This window comes from Sciurus vulgaris (assembly GCF_902686455.1).
Source record: "Sciurus vulgaris genome assembly, chromosome: 2".
NCBI classification, from domain to species: domain Eukaryota; kingdom Metazoa; phylum Chordata; class Mammalia; order Rodentia; family Sciuridae; genus Sciurus; species Sciurus vulgaris.
The window spans coordinates 191619944-191645260 of NC_136462.1; the positions used below are offsets into that span (position 1 = coordinate 191619944).

Here is a 25317-nt window from a genome sequence, read left to right on the forward strand (position 1 = left end):
CCCAGGATTTCTTAACTACTGAGCCACATCCCCATCCCTGTTTTGAGATAGGGTCTTGCTAAGTTGCTTAGGGTCTCCCTGATTTGCTGAGGCTAGTCTTGAACTTGTGATCTCCTGCCTCAGCCGCCAGAGTTGCTGGGATTACAAGCATGGGCCACCATGCCCAGCTGCCTTTTGGATATGGATTTCGCTTTCTTCAGAGATGTTCTTTCATATCGAAACCAAAATCGCCAGCTGTCATCTTCAGTGATTCTTCCAGTTTAAGACCCGAGTTTCTTTGATTGAAAACACTGTGTTTTAGAGAAAGTCCCTGTCTCCTCCCCCTGGCTTCTGGTCTTGTTCCGTTACTGGTGCTGGGAAGACGTAAACTGGACATCACTTATCTCATTTAGGAACAGTTCATTAGCCCAGGGCAGTGGCGCATGCCTGCGATCCCAGCTACTTGGGAGCCTGAGGCAGGAAGATTGCAAATTCAAGACCAGCCTCAGTAATTTAGGAGGCCCTGAGCAACTTAGCCAGGGTCTTAGAGTCTTGCTAAATCGCTGAGACCAGCCTTGAATTTGGAATCCTCTTGCTCAGCTTTCTGAGTTGCTAGGATTAATAGTGTCTCACTCCCTGCCACCTCTAATTATTCTTCTTTTTTTTTAACCCGACATTGAGCCCAGGGGTGCTTAACTCCTGAGCCACATCCTCAGCCCTTTTTCACCTTGAAACCGGGTCTTACTAAATTGCTGAGACCTGCCTTGAACTTGTGATACTCCTGCCTCGGCCTCCCGAGTCTTTGGCATTACAGGGGTGCATCACTGCGGGAGGCAGTTGCTATGAATATTTCGGCACAAGTTTTTCCTGTAGGATTGTCCCCCCCACCCCCCACTGAGCTATGTTATTTCGGCTCTCCAGGGTATGTGGCTCGGAGTGGACTTGCTGCTTTCTGGCAGCTCTGGGTTTAATACTTAAGAGCAGCCCAGCGGCTTTCCAGCATGGCCCCATTTCACGATGTCACCAGCCAGGTAGGAAAGTCTCAGTGTTCCATACCCTCGTCAATACCTGCGTTTTATTTAGTTGTTCTACAATGGGTAATTAACATTTGCTAATAAATTATTTTTCCCTTAAGAGTATGTCTCAGAAAGAAAAAGAAGAAAAAGAAACACGAGGAAATCCAGAATTAGGCTGGCCTTCACCTTCTTCTAGCTGTGGAGAGTCACCTGCAGGTCACAGGCAGGACAAGTCTGTTCCGTCAGCTCAAGTGCCAATTTCAGTTGGCTCCTGTGTCATCCCTGGCACAAAAATCACAGGTCGCCAAACCCTTAGCTGGGCCTAAAGGAAGCGGGTGAACAGGGTGAGAGAGGTTTGAAAAGCCCGGAAAGCAACTGAAAGTTGTCTTCCATGCTATTCTTCCCAGACGTGTATATTGCCTTTTAAAGCAAACCAACGAGTCAAGTGTTCCTGGGTCCTAACTCACACCCGTGGGTCCGCCGCCTGTCTCTGCCGCTCAGCTGGCACCGGAGTGGTCCAGACCCAGCCTGGGGGCGGGGCCTGGGTGGGGCCTGCTGTCTTTCAGAGGAGGAATTTCCAAACCCGAGAGCTCGGCCTGAGCAGGTCCTCAGCCTCCACCGAGCAATCCACTTTCACCTGCAGGGAAATTTCAGCCTGTACTAACTATAATGAGGCCAAACGTGAGGAAAAAGGAGGACATTGTTACTAACCCTTGCTTGTTAACTCTGCTAACCCGAGTTTGAATCTGCATACACGATCATTATCACTTGTTGAATGTAGTACTTTGTGCTTGACACTTTCTTAGGGCTATCAGTAGGTTACTGTATTTAATGCTCGAAATACCTATCATGCAGATATTATTGTTACTGTTATTATTATTATTGTTCTCATTTTAGGAAATGAAGGTGCAGAAAATTTAAATAACTGACCATTATCATACACCTTTTAAGTAGCAGAACTGGAATAGCAAGTTAGGCGGTGAGTGCCAAAGCATATATATATATATATATATATATATATATATATATATTTTTTTTTTTTTTTTTTTTTTTTTTTTTTTTTGTGGTGCTGGGGATTAAACCCAATGTCCTGCCCATGTTAGATAAGCCCTCTGCCAGTAAGCTATATCCCTACCCCTTTTAAAACTGTATTTTTGACATAGGGTTTGCTAAATTGCCAGGGCTGGTTGGGAACATGAAAACCTCTTGCCTCAGTCTCCTGAGTCACTGGCATTATAGACATGGGTCACCATGGCTAGCAAAGCTTATATTCTTTTTTTTTTTTTTTTTTTGGTACCAGGTATTGAACCAGGGGCCCTTAACCACTGAGCCACATCCCCAGCCCTTTTCACATTTTCTTTAGAGACAGGGTCTTACTAAATTGCTTAAGGCCTCACTAAGTTGCTGAGGCTGGCTTTGAACTCATGATCCTCCTGCCTCAGCCTCCTGAACCTCTGGGATTACAAATGTGTGCCATCGGGCTGGGCAAAGTTTATATTCTTAACCACTAAGTTATACTGTAACACAATAAAAGATGGAAGAAAGTCGGGGACTGTGAGAGCAGCAGGGACAGAAGTAGAGCTCTTGGGTTGGACCAAGATGAGAGGCATTTCAGCCCAAGGCTGAAATAGCATTTGCTTGCACTAGAGATGGCCATGTGGCTCATTTTCCATTGTAAGAGATAGAAGGGGACATTTGCTTAAGAGTAAGGAAAGGAAGACTTGTGGAAAGGGTTTTATACCAAAAAATAAAGGCAAGTTGTAACATTTCTTTCTTTCCCTCCCTCCCTCCCTCCCTCCCTCCCTCCCTCCCTCCCTCCCTCCCTTCCTTCCTTCCTTCCTTCCTTCCTTCCTTCCTTCCTTCCTTCCTTTCTTCCTTCCTTCTTTCCTTTTTTTTTTTTTTTTTTTTGGTACAGGGGATCGAACTGAGGCACTCAACTGCTGAGCAACATCCCCAACTACTTTGTATTTTATTTACAGCCGGGGTCTCACTGAGTTGCTTAGTGCCTCCCTCATGATCCCCCTGTCTCAGCCTCCTGAGCAGCTGGGATTGCAGTGTGTGCCACCGTGCCAGGCAAGTTGTAATATTTCTTTTAACATGTATCCATTCTTCTGTTCCTGCATTTGAACTCCATTGTGAGTTGATGTGATACTTCAGCTGTGGCAGCCATCTGGTGACCATGTAGCTATAGGCTAAGGACAGAAATGGAGCAGGATAATGGTAATACCCTGTTCTTGATGAACATATTCTGGAATTATGTACCTCTAGAAATGCTACATGAGACAACTAATGTCTTTGTCATTTATGTGTCTGTGGAGAGGCAATCAACATTACCATTAAGAACATGATTTAGTGGTCCTGCATTTCTATCCTTGGGCAAGTTGCTGATTTGTTCAAGCCTCCATTTACTCATCTGTGAGGAGGAGATTATAGAGACCCACTGCTTAGTGTTATTGCAAGGGTGAGATGAACTTCGAGAGGTACCTACCTGCAAAGGAGAAGATGTCTATGAGTCTGGCTACCAGCATCTTTTTTCGTTTGAGATGGGGGTCTCATTATGCTGCATAGGCTGACCTTGAATTGGCGAGCTAACGTGATCCTCCTGCCTCAGCCTCCTGAGTGGCTGGGACTACAGGCTTGTACTACCGTGACTGGCTTGGTTGGTACCAGCTGTTTTTTTTCCTGCCATAAGTTCTCCCCCTTCCTGCCAACATTTTACTTTGGAAATTTACAAGTCTATAGAAAACTTGCAAGAATAATATAATAGGGGCTGGGGGTGTAGCTTAAGGGAAGAGCAGGCTGCAGGTTTAATCCCAGAACAGCAGCAGCAACAAACAACAACACAGTAAGTACCTATGCACACAAAAACTGGACCTACTAGTTGACTCCACTTTGCCATATATGCTGGCTTGCACTTGCGCTGTCTCTCCCTTTTTTGGTACTGTGGGTTGAACCTTAGATGCTTTGCCACTGAGCTACATCCCAGCTCTTTATTTTATTTTATTTTTTTTTAATTTTGGGACAGGGTCTTGCTAAGTTGCTTAGGACCTCAATAAGTTGTGCAGGCTGGCCTTGAACTTGTGATCCTCCTGCCTAAGCCTCCAGAGCCAATAGGATCACAGGCATGTGCCACTGTGCCCAGCAATTTTTTTTTCCTCCTTGTATCATTTGAAAGTAAGTTGCTAGCAGGCTAGTTAGCTTTCTTTCTTTCTTTCTTTCTTCTTCTTTTTTTTTAACCCTTTTGGTACTGGGGATTGAACCCAGGGCTCTTTATCACTGAGTCATATCCCCAGCCCTTATTATTATTATTTTTTGGTACTGGGGATCAAACTCAGGGCCTTGTGCTTGCAAGGCAAGCACTCTACCAGCTGAGCTATCTCCCCAGCCCTTATTTTTTATTATGAGGTACAGTCTTGCTAAATTGCTGAGTTTGGCCTTGAACTTGAGATCCTTCTGTCTCAGCCTCCCAAGTAGCTGGCATTACAGCATGTGCCACCAAGTTTGGCTCTTGTTTGTATTTTTATAGGTCTAGTAGTCTGTTATTTGCATATACAGCATGTGACCCAACTTAGATCCATTGAATAGATTATGGAATTTGAGTCTTGGCATGGGCTTATGAAAACTCAGGATACAATGACTGCTTTTCTTTAGATCTCTGGTGGGTTCTAGATAAGAGGTTCTGGTATTCCCTCTTCCCTTGCTTTCTGACAGTTCTGGGCCTGGTTCTCCTGGCTTCCCTTGGAGTCTGTGAGTTCCTGCATTCATTTTATGACATTTCAGAATCTACTACTGTTGCTTGCAGCCCGGGAATCCTGCCTACTAGTTGACTACTAGCAGAAGTGAGCTCTGCTCTGGGGGCAGGCAAGTAGAGTTTTCACAGGGTCAGAGATGTCATGGGTCTTTGTTTTTTGGAGAGCTTCAACTCCTAATCCTATCTAATTGAGTTTCTGATCCTGTCCTCAGAGTTTATGCTTCTGGATTTTCAAGTCAAGCCGTTTTTCTTGGTTTTATATTTTAGAATTTAAATTTTAGAATTCCTGCTTCTTGAGAGTTCTCAGTCACAGTTAACAAAAGTCTATGCTCAGAGAGTGTTTCAGTTACTTATTGCTGCATTAGAATCACTGCAAAATTTTGTGACTGAAAGAACAACCACTTTATTATCTGTAGGTTGACTGAGCTCAGAGGGCTGGTTTTTCTGTTGCAGGTGTAACAAGATCTGCAGATCACGTTGTAGTTACCTGCAGCCTGGAAGGACTGAAATATGCAAGATGGCTGACTCATGTGGCTGGCACTTGCTACTGGCTCTTGCCTGGGAGCTCAGCCTGGACTGGTACCTGGAGTCCCTCAGTTTCCCTCTGTGTGGGTTCTTCATGTGGCTTGGGCTTCCCACAGCAGGGCAGCTGAATTCCAAGAGGAAGGAAGTGGAAGTTGCCAATAATCTTAAGGCCCAAACTTGAAAGCCACCTCCCATCACTTCTGCCATTTCCTTTGGCCAAATAGTCACAGAGCCAACCCAATTCAAGGAAGAGTACATGAAGTCGACCTCTTCATGGACGACAGAGATGGCCAGTGCAAACAGGGAGGAATGGATGAAGGCCAAAGTCTTTTCTTCACAGTCTTCTACCTGAGCATGTTACGCAGTGGCTTGGATTTGGGGTCTAGAGTAGCGTCTCTTGGCTGTCACTCAGTAAAGAATCCACCTAGAAGTTCTTTAAGAATCAACACAGGAGTTGCTTCTTCTGACTTTTCTCTGACACTACCCGAGTACATAGTTGTTAACATTAGTTATACTTTCTGTGAATATATATCTGTATATGCTTAAGTATGTGTACTTTCTGCACATACATATACTGCATTTGAATCAGTAAATTGGTCTTTTCTTCCTTTTTTTGGGGGGGTGGTACTGAGGACTGAACCCAGGGGTGCATTAGCACTGAGCCACACCCCAACCCTTTTTATTTTGAGACAGGGTCTTGCTACGTAGCCCAGGCTGAGGAACTTGCCACCCTCCTGCCCCAGCCTCCCTTCCTGAGTCACTGGGGTTACAGACATGCACCACCACACTGGGCTCTGAATAGAGCTGTGTAAGTTCTACCTGAGCAGGCATTGCAGCAGATACCCAGATAAAAATAGGGAACAAGTCCGGAAGAAAGAAAATTCTAGACAGATTCTAGAAAAAATTGTTTTGAGCTACAACCCCAACACTTAAAAAAAAAAAACAAAAACCTTTTATTTGCTGAGGTTGATCTTGAACCTGCCATCCTCCTGCCTCAGACTCTCAAGTAGCTGGGATTATAGACTGGTGCCACCAACACCCTGCCACGCAGCAAGGACTGACTGAGCACCTGGTGCTGGGAAGCCCTGACTGGGTGCCGAGGGCACATCAGGGAATGAGACAAGCCTGTCCCATCAAGGAGCTTCCATTCTTGTGAGGAAAGCAGAGATTAAATAACAGGTCAGCACGGATATATGGTGTTCCACTCTGAAAGGTACTTTGAAGAGGGGTAAATCAGGGAAGAAGGCAGGGAACGCTGGGGTCTGAGTGGGCAGGAACATAAAATAGCGATTTTGGAAAAGCCTCTGGCCGAGAAGTAATATGTAGACAATGTTCAAGGGGAGAAGAGGGAGTGGGCTATTTAGATTTTAGGCAGGAAAACCAGCAAGTGCAAGGTCCCTGAGGCCGGGGTGTTAAGCATGTTGGAGATCCTTGGGGGGTCCTGTTTCCCTGGGTTCAGGAGCGAGTGGAAAAGAAATGGGTGAAGAGCTGAACGGAGGAAAGGGAGTCGAGGACCAGGGGGCGTGGGACTTCGGGGGTGACTGCAAAGATCACGGAGTGGGAACGTAACAGTTGGCTTGTTACCAGGATCCTTCTTGCTGCTGTGTGGAGAAGGGACTTCGTGGGTGAGGGTAGAAACAAGAACAGTGAAAAGGCTACTGCAACAGCCCAGCTGGGAATGACGTGGTGCCAGTGGAGCCACTAAGTGTCAGATCACTTTATTCACGTCTAAGACATTTCATACTAACTCATCCATTAAAAAACCCCTCTCGAAACAACAAAAAATTCCTCTCCAAATTCTTTCTACATAGAAAGATTATTCTGGGTCGAACTGGATCTCATTGTTGCATTTGGTTTTCACCTCTTTTATGATTTGATATTTTTAAATGTCTAGACTAGGTGTTTCGAACCATGTTCCATATTCCTGATTTGTAGGATTATTTTTTTTACGGTTAGATTGAGGTTAGGGTTTTGTTTTTTCGTTTTTGTTTTGCAACAACACTACAGAGGCAGGATTATGCTTCCCGTGCTTTCCCAGTTGCATCCTGGCGGGAGACACATAGACGGTCTGACCCGCTACCGTGACGCTAGGTTCCATCTATCTCTTGGCTGAGGTGTCTGCCTGTCTCCACTCAGCTGTTCCCTGTTGTAATCAGAAACGCTCCGAGGAATAATACTTAGGGGCTGAATATGCTGTGGATATCCTGCGGCCCAACCACCCTTCACCCCATGACGTAGCATCTAATGAGCAGCCTCCGGGGTTCCGACCTGGTGCCTCAGTTTGCTCATCCGAAAACAGGATATCGAGGGATGCTCGTTTTGAGGACCGTGCTTTGCATACGACAAACGCTGCATAAATGTAAGACCCGAGTGGAGGAAGGCAAGCATGGGACACATCCAGGGCTGGGCGAGGGTTGCACCCCGGCTCTCCCGAGCTCAGACGCGCTCCCGGAAGGCGGCGGGCGAAGGCGGCCCGGGGGTACCGCGCGGCCACGCCCTCCGCCGCGGAGGCCGGGCGGGGGCGCCGGAGCCCTGGGCCGGGCGCGCAAGGCCCCCTGGGACCGGTAGTGCTGGGCGTGGCCGCGGGACTACATATCCCAGCGGCCCCCGCGCCGCGGCTCCAGCGGCTGCCGCTTCAGCCCCTCACAGCGACGGCGGCGGCCGCGGCGGAGTCGGTGGCGGTGGCTGCGGGCTGAGCGGCTAGTTTCCGAGTTAAAGCTGAGCTGCGAGGAAAATGGCGGCGGGCGGTGAGTGGAGATAAAGGAGGCGGCGGCCGCGAGGGGCGGGTGCGAGGCGCGGGCAGAGGGCGCGGCGCCCGGGCTGTCGCGAGCCGCGGCTCGGGCTCGGGCTCCGGCGAGGCGCGGAGGGGCGCGCCGGGCGGCCGGGGCCACGCCGCTCCCTCCGCTGGGCAGTCCGCGCGGGCGGACCGGAGCCCGGGCGGGGCGGCAGCGGGCGCGGCGCGGGCGCGGGTCCCGGCGCCGAGGGTCGCGGAGGGCGGCGCCGGAGTTGGGGGTCCCAAAGTTTTGCCCCCCGCCGCCCTCGCGGCGCCGGGCTGCGCCGGCTCGCGCCCCTCCTCCGCCCCGCGCCCGGCTCGGGGCGCCGCGCAGACCCCCGCCCGCCGCGGCACTCGGCGCCGGAGTGACTTGAGCACCAGTTTTCTGCGGAATTTCCAGTTGGGGCGCCGGTAGGTCCGCGCCGCTTGCCGGGCAAGGAGGCGTCTCTCCACCACCCCCCGGCTGGCCGGCTGCGGGGCGCGGCGCGCGTCGGTGGGCTTGGTCCCCCTTGGGATTGTTAGGAACCGTTCGGATCTGCTGCCTCTCTCGTCGCCGGTCCTCTCTGGCTCACTGATTCCGTTTGTAGCATTTTCAGTAAAACATGCCTTGAAAACACGCCGGGGGTCGTTGCGGGGCTCAGTTGCTCCTCGGCGCTTGGAGGGCGTCGCGGGGAAGAGTTAAGCCGGAGAGCCGTCGGAGCGGGGCCGAGCCTCTCGGAGCCGCGCTTGGCCGGAGGAGTTGGGGACGCCAGACGCGATGACACGGAACGTGTGAAACTCCGCGAGTCCACCCCCCGCCCCCAGCGCGCAGACTTCCTTTTTGCAGTTTTGAGCAGCGCCTCCAAGCCAACCTGTTTTTGTTATTAAGCCTCTACCCGTAAAGAAACAGGAAGGCGAGTAACAGCTGTCTCGCTGCCGTGGTTTCCAGTGGAGCCGAGTGAGCGGACGGAGAGTGGTCGCAGGATGGAGTAAGATTGCTGCATCGCCGGCGTTTAAATGCCTGCCCGCAGCTCCAGCTAACCGATCTGGCTGCGAGAAAAGCCTCAGGATTTGTTGCGGCAGGTTGTTCAAAAGATGACTGAGGGAAGAATCATAGATCTTAAGCGGATGCTGCATAGACTAGAATGTAAAGGAAACCTGTGAGTTCGTGAGCTGTTCTTTAAAAAAATTTAAATGACTGTTTATTTGGAGGAGGTACGATCACATATAATACACAACTGAAAAGGTACAAAAAACATTGAGAAATGAATCTCTCTTCCCCTCCGAACTCTGTAATTCCCCCTCGGAGGCCAGGACTGTTAAAAATTTTCTAGAGTTTCTTTGGTTTTCGGACTGATTATTTTAAAACCTTTATTTGAAACACAGCACGGTAGGATACCCAAAGTGGGGAAATAAAATGAGCAGAAGGAAAGGGAAATGTGGTGGCAATGCTGTTTTCTTTTTATTGTCTTTAAAAATGTTGGTAGCTATTAGAAGGTTCTTCTGAACTTACCGATATTTCTTTATTTACTAATACCTTAAAGAAATAATGGTCTTTGGGTCTTTAGGAAGAAGAACCCCACTAGGGTCATTGTTTGTATGTAAGATGAAGCCTCTGTAAAATGTAAAATGATATTGAACGCTATAGCTCCTGTCACTGGAGGTTACTTCAGGTTCTGCATTTAAATGAGCAGTCATCTAAATTCCCTGCGATCTGGAATTGTAGGGTATTTTATATATTGGTAGAAATGACTTAATTGTCCAATGAGCATTAAAAAAATAGAAAGAGGCATATGCAGCTTTTGGCATGCAGAAGTAGATTTTGGAGCCAGGGATTGTGGACTAGGTGTAAAGCTGTAATTGTTTCTAAAGCAGTTATAGGAACCGTTTCTACCAGAAATATCCATTAACTGTGGAGGCTTTGAAAATACAAAGTTCAACCAATCAACACAATTTCCATTTTTAGTAAGTTTTAGAATTTTCTTTTAAGAATTTACTAACAGTTTGTTGATATTAGATATCATAGTTCAGTGATATTAGAACTAGGTTTTTAGGAATTACATAATTTACAAGTGTGTCTATCTACACTTTTTTTTTTTGGGTGCTGGGAATTGAACCCAGGGACCCACACATGCTAAGCAGGTGCCATATGGTTGAACCACAACCCCCATTCAATTTCATTGTAATTTGAAAGTAATTATATTGCGTATTTCCCCTAGTATAAAAATCATTTCTGTAAAGCATTCCCCCCCCACCCCAGAGCAATAAGAACCATTTAGTAAGGAGTGAGTGTGATATTGGACCCCCCCAGATGTTTAAAGTTCTTGAAGTGGTTGCTTACTAATGCCTTCTTTTCTTTCTTTTTTCTTTTTCTTTTTCTTTTTTTTTCTTTTTGGCTACTGGGAATTGAACTCAGGTGCTTTACCACTGAGCCACATCCCCAGCCCTTTTTATTTTTTTCAGTTTTTTGAATTTTGAGACAGGGTCTCAGTTGCTTAAGGGCTCACTAAATTGCTGACGTTGGCCTCGATCCTCTGATCCTCCTGCCTCAGCCTCCTAAGTGGTTGGGATTACAGGTGTGTGCCACCGTCCCTGGCTGTTTTTTATTTTGAGAAGTTGCTTAGGGCCTTGCCTAATTGCCGAGGCTGGCCTTGGACTTGTGATCCTCCTGCCCCAGTTGCCCAAGTCACTGGGATTACATGTGTAAACCACCCTAGTGAGCACCAATGCTTTCTTGACTGTCTTTTGAAATAAGATTTTGCCTATGTCAGGAACATTACACTAAAGAAAAAAAGTTTATTTCAGGTACTGGGCATTGAACTCGGTGGCACTCTACCACTGAGCTACATCCCTGGGCCTTTTTATTTTGAGACATGATCTCCCTGAATTTCTGAGAGTGGGCCTCAAGTTGTCCTCTGGTTTCAGCCTCCTGAGTTGCTGAGATTTTAGGTGTGTGCCACTGCGCCCTGCTGTAATTTTTTAAAAAAGAATTTTTTTTTTTTTTTTTTTTGTAAGAATAATCTAGGACTGGAGTTGTAACTCAGTGGTAGAGCGCTTGCCTAGCTTGTGTGAGGCACTGGGTTTGATTGTCAGCACCACATTAAAAAAAAAAAAGTAAACATACTGTGTCCATCTACAACTAAAATTATATACACATATATATTAATAATTTATAAATATCTTTTAGTTTAGATGGTAGGTTAAGATGGAAAACAAAACAAAACCCAGCAACCTACTATCGTCCTTGTCCTAATTGGTTGTTAACATAAATGACTTTTGGGCCTTTTTCTTGTTTCTTTTTTAGTATTGGGGATGGATCCCAGGACATCTCACATTACAATGCTAGGGAAGCATTGAGTAAGTTCCTAGCCATCCCTACCCTTTAAATTTTATTTTGAAAAAGGGTCTCACATTCACAATTCAGCCAGAGGTTAGCTGAGATTATAGGTAGGTATCCAGACTTCTTTGAACAAAAATTTCAACTACGCAATTTCAAACCTTGACCAGAGGATGTGGAGTACTTTTGAAAACTTTTAATTTGTTGCAAGTTTAGAATGAGTATAGCCTCCTGTGGCTGATTGTCTATGTAGTAAATTGGCAAGAATTTAATACAATTGTTACTGTTAATGCTTCCTGGGGCCAGTAAAACAAGAGTTGTGGATTGTTGAGAAGTTAACTGCAGTTTCCCCTACATTAAGCCAGAGATGACCTGTACCAGTTTGGTTAAATTTACTATACTCCATAGTATACGATGGAATATTTCTTTTTTGCATTATTTAGTGGTTGAAACTCTGGGAGGAGAAAATTAGCATTGGTAATGTATGTTAACATTTTTTCTCTTTTTTTCTCTCGCAATTCAGCAGATTGGAAGAAAAAGGTGACTGTAGATTCTAAGAGATAGTTTTGAGATGAGTGCTGCCGTTTATTGTAGGCATTTTCTCCCACTTTATGAGTGCTTTTTGGAATGGGGGGATTGTGAAATGAACATTAACAGTTAAGGGGAAGGAGACTGTAATGAGACTTATCCATCGGTTAGTGTTTGCTGGGTAAATAACTTTGGTTCATTGTTTTTCTGAGAGGGTTCATGGGAGATTGTTTTGGTTAAGAGTACAATTTATCTACAGTCTAACTTATTTTCAGCCCCTAACAAATGATGGAATTAACTTGAATTTAATTGCCTTTTCCTTTTCTACCATCTCATAGTAAGTTGTTAAATGAACAGAAAAATAGCTGGAAGATACACAGCAGTAGAAAAGGAAGATCTATAGTGTAGAAGGCCAGTTTAGTCACAGTCTAGATAATCTTGGACAGCATATTGCCAGTTCCTAATTTTGTCAGCATTAACTTAGTGCAGTGTAATTTTCTGCCGCTCTAGGTCAATTTACAGTGGGGGCAGTAATAAGGGTTTCTTTAACTGTGTAGTAAACTTTGTGGCCTTGAGGCAAGGGAAGGAGCTCAACCTGACTAGCAAACAGGTTTTACCTATGTAAGAGAATATTCTAAGAGCAAATGGACCCTTGTCTTTTCTCTCTTCTGTAGTATCACATGTCATAACCCATTCCCACTTCCTCCCCAGTGCTGGGTCTCTAGGGCATCATGCCTGCTGGGCAAGTCTTCTACTGCAGAGCTACAGCACAGAGCTACATCCCTAGTCCTTTTTATAGTTTCATAGTTTTTGTTAGAAACATCTGTGTTCTATTTTCTCTTTTCTATTAGTTCTTTTTTTGTGTGCTGGGGATTGAACTCAGGGGTGCTATACCACTGAGCTATCCCCCATTCTTTTTACTTTAAAAAAAATTTTTTTTTTGTAGTCGTAGATGGACAGCATGCCTTTATTATATTTTTTTTGTGGTGCTGGGGATCGAACCCAGTTCCTCAGGCAAGCTAGGCAAGCACTCTGCCACTGAGCTAAGCCCCAGCCCCTCTTTTTACTTTTTGAGGCAGAGTCTCACTGAGTTCCCCAGGCTGACATCAAACTTGACATCTTCTTGCCTTTGCTTCCCAAATTGGTGTGATTACTTACAGGCATGTTTCACTGGGCCTAGCTCTGTTAATTTTTTTATTGATATATTCTAGAAAAGGATGTGACTTTTTTTTTTTTTTTTTTTTTTTTTGGTACTGTCTATATGACGATAGTCTGTTGAAATGTTTGATTTCCTTGGTTAGAAGATATAAGTAAGGGTTATGTAGCTGCTCTTTTTGGAAACCAGACTGAGGAGATTACTAATTTTTTTTTTTTTTTTTTTTTGGTTCTACAGAGGAATTGAACCCAGAGCCTTTAGCTTGCTAGGTAAGAACTTGTATCACTGAACTGCATTCCCATCCATTTTTTATTTTATTTTGAGACAAGGTCTTACTGAGTTGTCCAGGCTGGCCTTGGAATTTTCTATCCTGCCTCAGCCTCCCAGAGTAGTAAATTTAACTCTTGATTATCTACACAGTAATGAAAAGGGAATATTGGCTTGGGTATCACACAGTAATGGATAATCTGCTCCCTGGGGCTTTGCTTTTGGTAGCTATGGCAGCTAAATTGGAGTGGTAGATGGATAGATAGGAAAGGACTGCAGAAGTCAGCATAATCCTCAATTAGGATAAGCCTTATGGTTAATTGAATGTTGAGTGTACAGTTTAAATCCCATTATAACAAACGCCAGGGGACTAGCTAAATTATTTTGTTGTGCTGGAGTTAGACTTTATTTTTTATTTTTATTTAATTTTTGGTGCTGGGGATAGAACCCAGGGGTGCTCTATCACTGAGCTACATTCCCCAATTCATTTTATTTTGAGACAGGATCTTGCTAACCTTGAACTTGCAGTCCTCCTGCCTCAGCCTCACGAGTTTCTGGGATTACGGGCATGCACCACCATGTCTGGCTAGGCTTTATTAAATATTGTTTAAAACAGTCTTTTTGTTTTTGTTAGAGGCATTAGAGGTTTTGGAAAAATTTCTATTTATTTTAACAATTTGACAAGTCATTACTCAGGAATCTTTCATTTTTAATGCTCTGCCTTTGAAAAAGAAAGAACCCATGTTAACCTGGGCAGATAATTTATCCCCCACCTCGTGTCCCCATGTCTTGAGTGGCTTTATTATTTTTATTTCAGCAACCTAGTAAGTTTGTTAGTAAGCAGTACCACTGTAAAAATGCAGTCAGAGGAAATGAGAAATTTTCCAGGTTTTTAGGTGATTGCTGCTGGTAATTTTTTCTGTTCCTGACAACTTTTTAAAATGAATAAATATGTTTTATTTTAGTGTGAAGCTGTCTTGAAGTCAGTAATAATTGACGTAGCCCTTTTGGCTTAATGTAGTTTGAGATCTTTAGATTTCTAAATGGTATTTAAAAAGTATTGGTAATATTGTGCTCTTCAACTTTGAGATAATTTCTCTGTAAATATGGAATTTCTCAGAAACAGGTTTAATTTATACAGAATGAGAAAAGCTATTCTGTGCTTAGCCAGAAATACTCTTTACTTTTTGTCCTATGTTTTTTGGTTGGTGTTTGACAAATTTAAGGCATTTACATCCCACCTTTGTATCTAAAGCTGGCATTTTTTTAGTTTGCTTAGAGAATTTTGATGGGGTTCAGCAAGACATTTTTGAAGTCATTCTTTTAAATAGATGTTCCACGAAGGAGGGAAAATCTGAAAGAGGGAATTTCAAAGCAACTCAAGCAGTGTTTTGAAAGTTCTCAAAGTCTTAAGAATAATGACGGACTAGTAGGCAGGAAGCCTGCCCCTTGTATTGAGGTATTGTTCCTCCGTCTCATGCATTTGAGAACTTTAGTACAAAAGAGGAGAAAGAAAGAGACTTAACAACAAAAAGAGGGGAACTTTTCAAGTAAATAAGTATTCTTCACTCGTCTGTTTAAATGCAATCTAAGGCCAAATTATTTTACTTTGATAGCAAATGTTCATCATAATATAAATGTCCTAAGCTGACATTTTAATAAATGAAAGTAAATTGCTGTTGGAGAGAGCAGCATGATCATGTCCTTGTTTCAAAACAACCTGCATGTGAAAATTGCTAAATATTTTTCTCATTTTGGTACCTGATCAATATCATTTGTTAGCTTGTCACTTTGAAAAGAATTCTTAGCAGTGAAGAGTTCAGAATAATTTGTAAACTTGTACTATAAGCTTTGGGTAAATCAATCTGGGTTCTGTGTTTTAAAATTTGTAAAACAAAGGAGTGCGATGTGTGATCTTCAAGGTTCCTTACATTGAGAAACTACCACAGGCCGGGTTGTGGCTCAGTGGTAGAGCACTTGCCTCTTTAGTGCGATACACTGGGTTCGATCCTTGGCACCACATAAAAAATAAATAAGTAAAATAAAGATTGTGTCTATCTACAACTGAAAAAAGAAAAAAAAAAGGAAGATACTACTAACTTAAGGCATCATAGGTATGTAGTTTTTTTTTTTTTTTTTTTGTGGTGGTGGGGTTTGAACCTAGGAGTGTTCTCCCTATATTCTTAGTCCTTTAAAAAAATTGAGAGTCAGGTTTGTAGCTTTTTAAAAATCAAAAAAATTTTTTAGTACTAAGGATTGAGCCTAGGGCCACATGCATGCTAGGCAAGTGCTCCACCACTGACCTACATACCCAGCCTTAAAATTTTATTTTGAGATGGGGTCTCATTTAAGTTGCCCAAGCGGTTCTTGAACTCCTTGATTCTCCTTTCCTTAGCCTCTTGAGTAGCAAGGATTACAGACACGTGCTGCGTTGCCTGGCTAGAATGGTCTTTTATTAAGTCTTTTACTTTCTCTTTTTTTTCTATGTGGGTTATCAAATTCAGGCTCTTGCACACCCTAGGAGGTGCTTCTTCTGTTATACTCCCAGCCCTGTTTACATTTTATTGATCAAACATTAAGTGCATTAAATGCTTCGTGCCAGGTGATGTGAAGTCATGCAGTTTTCATTGCTGACTCATCATGAAGAATTTGGGAGGCTGGGGCTGGGGCTCAGTGGTGGAGCACTTGCTAGTACTGTGAGGCCCTGGGTTTGATCCTTAGCGCCACATAAACAAAAAATAAAGGTATTGTGTTCACTGCAACTAAAATATATATTGATACTAAAAAAAAAAGAATTTGGGGCTCTGAGCAACTTAATGAGGCCCCGTCTCAAATTAAAAAAAAAAAAAAAAAAAAAAAAAAATTAAAAAAGGGCTGGGGATGTGGCTCAGGTAAGTGCCCCTGGGTTCAGTATCTGCTACCAGAAAAAAAAAAGGGAACAGAATGACTTTGAACTACTGACTCCATCATACCATAGTATATGTGTGAGTGAAATACACATATGAGGAAGGGAAAGGGGAGAGGATTTCAGCTCCCTCCTCCTAGTATAAGAAAATAAAGCGACATTCTCTACTAAGTAAAGTGAAATGAACTACTGAATTTAAGTGGCCTGTAGAGTAGCTTATCAGCTTGACTTTTATTTCCAGATTAAAATTTGGCAGCTCTATTTGAGAATGTATTAAGGATTACCCTGTGTTCTCTTCACTAGATTGTCTTTAATCTATGCTCATTGTTTCTTCTTCCTTGCATGGATCTTCTGTCTTAGTGTTTATTTTTTAAAAATTGTTTTTAGTTGTAGATGGACACTATACCTTTATTTATTTACCTTTATGTGGTGCTGAGGATTGAACCCAGTGCCTCACACATCCTAGGGAAGCGCTCTACCACAGAGCTACAGCCCCAGCCAGGTTAGTGTTTTAATCCTGGCCAAGTAGTTGTCTCCATTGCTAGTGGAGCAAGTCTTTGCTTGCATCTAGGTGATTCTGACTCCTCCAGTGAGAAAAACAACTTCACACTCATTTTTGGATAGGGAGGATCAGTGGTAGCGTCTTCAGAGGATGAGACAGGACTATTCTTATATTGTTTTAAAAATAATTTCATCAGGAATTACTAATATAGAATTCAGGAAGCTTCTTTCAAAGCACACAACTATGTCTAGAATGGTGGAAGCCTTAGCTGTATGGAACCCAAATTAGGCAAACCTACAATCACAGACTTGCCAGTAACCTGCAGTGTTTTCTTCGCTAAAGTATAAAATCACTCTCACGTGTGACTTTTCTTTTTTTTTTTTTTTGGTGGTGGTGGTGGTACCGGGGATTGAATGAAGGTGTTCTTAAACAATGAGCCACATCCCCAGCCCTTTTGAAAAAATTTTTATTTTGAGGCAGGGTCTTGCTAAATTGCTTAGGGCTTCAGTTGCTGAGGCTGGCCTTAAACTTGTGATCCTTCTGCCTCAGCCTCCCGAACCACTGGGATTACAGGCCTGCACCACTGCCCCTGATATTTCATTTATTTATTTATTTATTTATTTATTTATACATACATACATACATACATACATACATACATACATACATACATACTAGGGATTGAATTCAGGTGCACTCAACCACCCGCCACATCCCTAGCCTTTTTTTGTATTTAAAAAAAAAAATTTTTTTTTAGAGACCAGTTGCTTAACTTTACTCATCCTTAATTTGCTGCGGCTCTGCTGTTGACTAGTCCTCCATGTACACACATACTTAAGCAGCATTTATTAAACTTTTACTATTTAAGACACTAACAAGGTTTTTGACTTTCAAGTGCATATACTCAGGTACTTAACAACACTTAAGTCCAAGGCAATCTGAAAGGGATTACTTATGACCAGGTGATACAGGTATAGAATTTTGAAGAATTTTATATGGAGAGAATACATTTCTCGTTTTTGAGACTCATTAAGGCACAGATTTAATCCTCAATACTGCAAGTGAATGTTAATAGCATAGTCTATAGACTTTACTCAGAATTCACCAATTGTTTCAGTAACGTCCAGTATAGGAAAATAAATTTGTAGGGCCTTGCTAAATTGCTGAGGCTGACCTTGAATTTGTGATCCTCCTGCCTCAGCCTCCAAGTCACTGGGATTATAGGGGTGCTCCACCATATCTGGCTTAGTCTTTCAATTTTTCTTTGCTTAGTTCTACTTCATTTTATGGGTATATCTCTGTTTACCCATTCACTAGGTGATGAATATTTGGATTGTTTCTAGATTTTGAATATCAGAAGAAATTCTTTGCACGAGGCTGTTTATGCTCGTGTTTTTGTGGGGTAAACACTCAGGAGTGGAATGGATTGGTTGTATAGAGAGTGTATGTTCAGTATTTAAGAATTTAAAATTGCCAACTGTTTCTCCAAGTGTACCATTTTACATTTCTCCCAGCAAATGTGTTCATCACATTCTGATGAACATTTGGTGTGATTAGTCTTTTTAATGTTAGCCATTTTTGGGGGGCTGTATAGTGTTGTATTTCTTTTTTTCCCCTCTTTAAACTGATGAAGATTGAACAGAGTACCTCACATATACTAGGTGAACACTTTATCATTGTCCTTTATACCTCCAGTCTGCATTGTGGTTTTGAGTGTTCTGAGTTGTTTTCCACTAGTATGTTTTTCTTTTTTTGTGTGCATTTGTGCAGTATCTTCTTATATCTTTTGCCTGTTGTTAAGTTGGGCTGTGTATCATCTTTTTTTGGTTCTGGGGATCAAACCCAGGGGCACTTAGCCGTTGAGCCCCACCCCCAGCCCCTTTTTATTTTGAGATGGGGGTCTCACTAAGTTGCTAAGGCTGGCCTTGAATCTGAAATCCTCCTGCCTCAGCCTCCTGAGTTGTTAGGATTAAAGGTGTCTGTCTGCCACTGTGCCCAGCTGTCTTTTTTTTTTTTTTTTTGTGGTGCTGGGGATCGAACCCAGGGCCTTGTGCTTGTAAGGCAAGCACTCTACCATCTGAGCTATCTCCCCAGCCCTCCAGTGTCTTCTTTCTTAGATGTAAGTGTTCTTTATTGGAGGCACAAAACTTTTTTTTTTTTTTTTTTTTAACATAAATTTTGTACGTAGTTTCTTTGAGTTTGTGCCCTGTTTTGTTTTCCTAACAGGTTTTCTTTTTTTTTTTTGTTACTGGAAAGTGAATCCAGAGGCACTCAGCCACTGAACCACATCCCCAGCCCTTTTTGGTGTTTTATTTAGAGACGGTTTCACTAAGTGGTTTAGGGTCTTGCTAAGTTGCTGAGGCTGGCTTTGAACTCGAGATCTTACTGCCTGAGCTTCCCGAGCCTCTGGATTACAGGTGTGCACCACCATGCTCAGCTCCTGTTTCTGAAGGAGTAAACATTTTAAATGTTCCTGGAGTTCATTTGTCACTTTTTGCTTTTTTGTTTATTGTTCGTGCTTTTTGTGTTATATGTAAAAAAAAATCTTTGCTCACTTCTTAGTCATTAAGACTTTTTTACTGGGTGTGGTGGTGCATGCCTATAATCCCAGCCTCTTGGGAGGCTGAGGCAGGAAGATTGCAAGTTCAAAGCCAGCTTCAATAACTTAGGGAGACTCCATCTTAAAAACCAAAAAATGGCTGGAGATGTGGCTCAGGGGTAAAGTGCTCCTGGGTTCAATCTGTGGTATCTCCCCACCAATTAAAAAAAAAAAAAAAAAAAAAAGACTGTCTTCTGTTTTTTTTCTGAAGTTTTATAATTTTAGTTTTAGTGGTTTTTTTTTTTTTTTGGTTTTGTATGGGGGATTGAACCCAGGGACCCTTAACTACTGAGCTGCATCCTCAGCCCTTTTAAATTTTTTAATTTTGACACGGGTCTTGCTAATTTGGTGAAGCTGTCCTTGAACTTATGATCTTACCTCAGCCTCCTGAATTGCTGGGATTAGAGCCTAGTGCCCAATTTTAGTTCTTAATTTTAGTTGTGTGACAAGCGGGGGGAGTATGAGAAGAATGCAGGAATGTTGGATTGTGTAGAGGGAAATAGGGTGTTGGGGGAAGGACTGATGGTGCAATGAGACAAACATCACCCTATGTACTTGAATGATTACAGGGATGGTGTAACTCCACATCGTGTACAGCCAGAGAAATGAAAAGTTGTACTCTATTTGTGTATAATGAATTGAAATGCATTCTGCTGTCATGTGTAACTAAATAGAACAAACAATAAAAAAATTAGGTGTATGATTCATTTGAATTAATTTTTGCACGTGGTGTGAGATAAGGGTTGATGTTCATGTTTTGGTATATGGCTCTCAAATTTTTTCCAGCATCATTTACTGAAAAAATGGTTCAGTGGACAATATATTAACTTGGCACCTTTGTTGTAAGAAAATCATGTATATGTAGATCAGATTTTGGACTCTCTTCTGTTTGATGTATTTGTCTGTCCATATGGACACATCTGTACATCTACCTTTATATCAGTATTTGTCTTTACTCCTGTCTACATTATTGAAGTCTTGAAATCAGAGCAAATCTGCCAGCTTTATCCTTTTTCAAAGTATTTTGCTTTTCCATATAATTGTTAGAATCAACTTGTTGATTTCTGTAAAATGACTTTGGGGATTCTGATTATAATTGCATTGAATCAAATTGAATATCAATATGGAGAGAATTGACATCAAAATAATATTGTACCTTCTGGAATAAACACTATATATCTCTTATTTAGTCTTTTATTTCTTAGTTGTGTTTTATAGTTATCAGTATACAAATTTTATAAAGCTTGTCAAATTTATCATTAAGTTTCATATTTTTAAATGTGATTATGAATAGTATTTTTAAAATTTCTATTTCTAATAATTTTAGTGTATGAAAATAGTTGATTTTTATATATTCACTTAATATTTTATAATCTTGCTAATAACCTGATTCCTTTTTGTAGCTTTTATGTAGTTTGCTTAGGATTTTAAACAAAGGTAAGTATACTATTAGAATAAAGACAATTTTTATTTTGTCGTTTTCAATCACTGTGCCTTCCCTTTTTCTTGCTTTATTGTAATGGCTAGCGTCTCCAGTACAATGATTGATAGACATCTTTGTCTTATTCTCAGTCTTAGGGATAAGCATTAGGTAAGATGTTAGTTATAGGTTTACTGACCTTTTTTGTATCAGTATAGCTTTGCTTTTTCAGAATTTCAAATAATTTCAGTGATATAGTATGTGATGTCAAGCTTCTTTTTCTTTGCCTAATTCTGTGAGATTGATTCATGTTGTTGCATGTATCAGGAGTTCTGTTTCTTGCTGAGTTATTGGATGTATACAATACTGTGTTTTCACAATAGATATGACAATCTGTTCATTTACTCCTTAAGCAGTTTATCTCATTGTGGTGACAATGACCATGATAATGATTTGATGCTGGGGATGGAAACAGGGCATTTTACCCCTGAGCTACATTCCTGTTTTTTTTAATTATTTTTTATTCTGAGGCAGGGTCTGGCTAAATTTGAGGTTGGCTTGGAACTTGCTATCGTTCAGCCTCCCCAGTCACTGAAATTAAGGATTTGTGCCACCAAGCTTGACTCTTTGTGATTTTAATTGAAATTCCTTTTACCTTCTTTGGTGAAATCTTTTGCTTCCTTTTCCTGTCTTTCCCTTTCCTTTTCTCCCTTCCCTACTCCTTTTTAAAATTAGTTGCCTGTTTGTTATTATATGTAGGAGTTTATATATGTACACACACACATACATATACACATGTGATGTATGTGTGTGCATATATGATTCAGTTTGGATATATATCTTTTTTGGGGAGAGTAGTGGGGGTCAAACCCAGGGGCACTATACCACTGAGCTACATTCCCAGCCCTGTTTATTTTTGTTTTGAATGATCTCACTAAATTGTCCAGGCTGGCCTTGAACTTGGAATCCTCCTACCCCAGCCTTCCAAGTAGCTGGGATTACAGGTGTGGACTGCCACATCCTGATGGAATTTAATCTTTTTATCTCTTTAATAAAATGAATCAATAAGACCGTCTGTTTTCTCATCTTATTTTACAAATTAAAATGGAAAAAAATCATACATACGGTCGGGTGTATCCCTGATGAGAAGGTGCTAAAAATGAAGGACGGTGAGACCAGGGGAGTGGCTTAGTGGTAGAGTGCTTGCCTAGCATGTGTGAATTGACGGGTTTGATCCCTCACTTGCAAAAAAAGTAGAAACGCAGGATTTTGCCTGGGAACTCTTTCTATTGTTCCTTCTCTAGCCTTCACTGAAAAAGTGAAAAAACTCAAAAGTTTTTTTTCTCCCAGTGATTTGGTAGAAACACAGAGCATGCTGTGGATGCTGCACCACTAGCCTTGAGAAACCCAATCTGTGTGGCTTACTTGTATTAGTGCAGAATGTGTTCCTTTTACTCCCATATATATGTTTTTTTGGGGGAGGGGTGGGATCTCATTTTGCTCACAGTTCAGCCTGTGAGTGACTGGACTCCAAGCTTGTGTTACCATGTCCAACTTACACTATCTCTTCATAGTGCTTTCTTAACTGTTCTAGTGACATGTATTATCTTTTCAATTCCCGCGCTATAAGCCAGTAAGAAAATATCAGTGTCACAACATGCTATTTGTCATTTTTAGTGTTCATATTGAATTATCGTAACCTTAAATTTCCTGTGTTTCCATGGACATATGTTTATGTTTTCTTAGGAAGACATTCGTCTCAATTTCTTTCTCAGTCCATTCATCCTAATTTGAAGATGTACATTTGAATTCTTTTCGGTCTGAATTATTTCTATCATGCTGGAATTTTGGAACATTTTGCAATTTACATTTAAGAAGGGCCTCTAAAAAAACAGTGGAAATTTCCAGCTTTAAAAAAATCGTAGTACTGCTCTAATAACTGCTTTGCAGGAAGAAATATGAAAAAGAACCGCAGACATTCTGGATGTCAGCCTGTGAAATTTTCCACTATTTCCCATAATAACATGCAGGCATGCTTATACTGCTGGATTCAGTGCAACTGCATTTGCACTCTGAGTGGAATTTGAAGCTACTCTATTAATGATAAAATGGCATCTGGCCAGCTTTAGTGAGCAGTGCATAAATCACACATCTAAGGTACTGTATGTTTGTTTTATCTCTGCCTGATTAGTGTAGCGTAAACACTGAATTTGTAAAGTTATTTTAAAATCTTCTGGTTCCAAAGTTTCTGATTGTTTTCAGCAAGTTTGATTTTTAATTTCAGTAGATTTATTATGCATCTGAGAAGATATGTAGTAATTTTTTCCACAGTATTGGGTAAAGAAATTTTGTAGGATTTTATACTGTGTAGAATACTGAGAAAAGAAAAGTTTTATAAAGATTTGCAGAAGTTCAGTAGTTGGAATAAATCAAGAAGTATTTAATATTTTAAATATTTCAGGTGCCTGTTAATCTTTCAAAAGATTAGTAGACTTTATGTTATAATTGTGCTTTTTGTTGGACTCTTTCAGTTTTTATGATTGGTCCTGAGGCTTCACATGTGCTAGGCAAGTTTTCTGTCACTGAGCTATATCCCCAGTCATCGCTCTTAGAAATTTAAGGGCAAACAGTCTTGTTTCCCACTGATAAATTCCAGGTTGCATAGTTCTGTAAACAGCAGAGGCAGAACAGAATGTTGGTCAGTAGATCACAAATGCATGGAAGTTGCCTCTCTTGTTTCATTTCTTATGTGGTAAGTTCCTTAATAATGGTATTAAGGAATAAGATACAGAAATTCAGGTTTTATGAATTAACCTTTTATTTTCAAAAATTTATTAACTTATTTTTGGAAATAGGGCCCTGCAGTATTACCCAGAATGGCCTCAAACTCTTGTTTTCAAGTGACCCCGCCTCACTTCTCCTAGTGGCTGGGACTGTAGTCTTGTGCCAGCATTCCCAACTTTGGAATGACTTTTAACATTCTTTTTCATTTATCCCCCATCCCCACCCAGCACTGCAGATTGGACCCAAGACTGCTTCACCACTGAACTCCATCTAGCCCTTTTTAAATTTTGACACAAGGTCTTGCTGAATTGCCAAGGCTGGCCTTGAATTTGTGATCCTCTTGCTTAAGTCACTGAACTTTGGAAATAAAACTGTATCAATGCCTTAGTTTATGTGTTTTTCGGGAGTTAGGTTTTAGATTTGAATGAGAACGGTGGTGTGACATACTAGTGCTCTCCACCCCTTCCCTGGAATCTGCTTCTCCTTGTGCCTCTGGGCCTCCCTCTTTGGTGTATCTCTAACCCTTCTGACCTCTTCATGCACTTCCCCTTCTCAGTCCTCATTCTAGCTCCAAATATTTTATCCCTTCTTTCTCAGTCTAAATTTCCTTCTGGCCTGTTAGCTTTTTTCCTCTGACAGCTTTCCAGCCTTCAGGTTCCTTACTTCTGGCTGCGCACTCTTAACCAAATTTCTTCTTTACCTTTGGAAGGCTTCTCTCCTGTGAGTCTTCTCTACTCCTGGCAGATTGATTTTCTTTTTAGTCTTTCTCCTCAAATATGCTTATCCTCATATCCTCAAATCCTTTGCGTGCCACCTGACTTAATATATACTACAAAGGTCTATTGAGTGCTGGCTGTTTGTTGGCTATTCTCTAGATGTTAGGCTTCTAACCATTGAACAGCAGGGCCATTGAGGAAGCCGTATAAAGGACTGGGAACTGGAGTGTGTTGGGGTTTTACACTTTAGAGGAATAGTCATGCTAAATTTTATTGAGAAAGTAATATCTGAGCAAAGAGTGAAATGAAGACGTGGATATTTGGGGTAGGGTTGGCATGAGGAGTGTTCGGTGTAGAAAGAACAGCCAGTGCAAAACCTCTTTAGTAGAAGCATTCCTAGTGTATTTGAAGAAGGTAAGGTGATCAGCATGCTGGAGCACATTATTAACACAGGGCCAATAGTAAGAGAAGACATTTGAGTGGAACAGTGGGACCTGGTAGGCAGTTGTAAGGACTTCAACTTCCATTTTGAGCAAAATGGGAAACTGCTGTAGGTTTTAATTATGTTATGGCTACTCCGAAGAGATCGTGATTCTCTTAATTGAAGCTCTTTTTCAAATTGCAAAAGTGATTAACTCATGTTTGTGTGAAAAACATGGAAAATACAGAAAAGTACAAATGAGAAAATAAGGACTGCCAATAAACTCATCTATGTCTATTTTTCTAGTCTTTTTTTCTTTGCGCTGGTACATATACACACTACCTCATGTTCTGTAGGGTTTTAGCAGAGCAAATAAACTGATCAGGCTTTAAAAAGATCCCTTTGGATGCTCTTTGAAGAATATCCTGTAAGAGCACAAGCTCGAACTTAACTGTAAGGCTGTTACAGTAATCCAGTTAGCAGTGGAGGTAATTTTATATATATATATATAAAATCCCAGTTGCTGGGATTACATGCTTGTGCCGCCATGCCCAGCAGATTCGGTATGTATTTCGAAGGTATAGCAAACAGTTTTTTTGATGGTTTCTGTTGGGTGGACTGAGGATCAAGGGTAATTCAGACACTTTTGGACCAAATGA

The 25317-nt window shown here is 41.8% G+C and overlaps 1 protein-coding gene across 7 annotated transcripts in view; it reads left to right on the forward strand.

The window, feature by feature from the left end:
* The first annotated feature begins 7849 nt into the window (after positions 1-7849).
* NCOA3 (nuclear receptor coactivator 3) overlaps positions 7850-25317 on the forward strand; it is a 125616-nt gene continuing 108148 nt past the window's right edge. For 3 of the 7 annotated variants that reach the window (XM_079127892.1, XM_079127893.1, XM_079127903.1), the window contains exon 1: positions 7851-8018. The gene's annotated coding sequence lies outside the window, so the exon portion shown is untranslated. Of the gene's footprint in view, positions 8019-8461; positions 9184-25317 lie in introns of those variants that run through there. The other 4 variants (XM_079127900.1, XM_079127895.1, XM_079127899.1 and 1 more) reach the window with 4 other exon arrangements.